Source organism: Danaus plexippus, chromosome 25 (assembly GCF_018135715.1).
Source record: "Danaus plexippus chromosome 25, MEX_DaPlex, whole genome shotgun sequence".
NCBI lineage: Eukaryota > Metazoa > Arthropoda > Insecta > Lepidoptera > Nymphalidae > Danaus > Danaus plexippus.
The window spans coordinates 1,619,985-1,621,413 of NC_083553.1; positions in this window are offsets into that span (position 1 = coordinate 1,619,985).

The following is a 1,429-nucleotide window of genomic DNA, read 5'->3' on the forward strand; positions in this document are numbered from 1 at the left end:
TATTGCGGGTGATATATACATGTTTAATATCATTGTATTATTGAAGAGGTATGTAATGTCTTAATTTTTAAATCGTGATTCACAGCTTACGCAGCTTTCCGTTATATGGGACTTGGAACTTTTTGACGTCATATTTATTTTAGTTGGATGAATAACAATGGACTGAATTATTTTAATTGGTATTACGCTAATGTTATTATCATTCCTATAGTAAAAGATGTATAGAGAAATCAACATGGAAAATATAGGTATTTAATGTTGTAATTAAAGTTTCTTAAATCTCGTACGAGTGATAGAAATCGTTTTGTAGGGCTAAATACGAACAACTTTTCTATTTAAATTTAATTACGACTCCTCGTTATTATTATATACTAGCTATGCCCGCGACTTTAGTCGCTAGCAATCTTAATTAATTAGTGTATAAAACATACATTAAATAAAAGTATTCTAAGTTCTTAGTTTATTAAGTATATGAAGTGGTTCTATGAAAATCGGACCCGATGTCTAGAGATAAGTCGCAACAATAAGACGGACTTACAAAAACTGTAATAGAAACAAAAATGGCATTTGGGCTGTGTTAAAATTATATGTACGTTTATATTACAAAACAAAACAGATATTCCACTTTTATTTATTATATCTTAATTATATCAGTATATTTTTTATTTCTTATGTATACTATCATAGAAGCCTCTTTGTTCGTTAATTCGTAAACAAAATATCTAAATGGGGACTTTTAATTCCAAATTATATTATTATATATAGAATTGAAGTTTAAAAATACCTTTCATAGACAAAAGACGCCGCTCTCGCTACTACCGGTAAACAATTCCAAAAATGTTAATCTATAAACAACATATTTCTTTTTCCGTTTAAGTATTTCTCATAATACATATTTTGACCTGATTGTCGCATGCTCTGGATTTAAGAGGAATGAATTCCATAAATTAACGGAATCTGACTCACAAAATGAATATAGAATCCATTCAGCGTATCCATTGAGCGAATTTTACAATAGTTTGTAAACAATACACGCTTGTTATTTTTGTACGACCGGTCTTTGAAAATAGATTGGCGTTAGTGGGTAATACCCGGTCGAGGAATTCGCGTGGGTAAAGCGAGTGTGAGGAGAATGGTGAAATGGAGCTGTGGGTACTGAAGTTGACTTTGACGTGCTTACATTGACTGGAAACCAAATACGGAAGACCCGTGCAATGGAGCTTTGACCACTGAATTTCAGGACGTTTGAGATACACACATTGACTGGAAACCAAATATGGAAGAACCATGAACAATACGGAGCTATAGAGGATTGAAGTTGGATAACTAACAAATGTAATATTATTATGTAACGGACTGCCATGGTAAAAATCAATTTATTTTAATGATATCTAAAATTTTCTCGAGTACTCATTTTAATGACACGAAG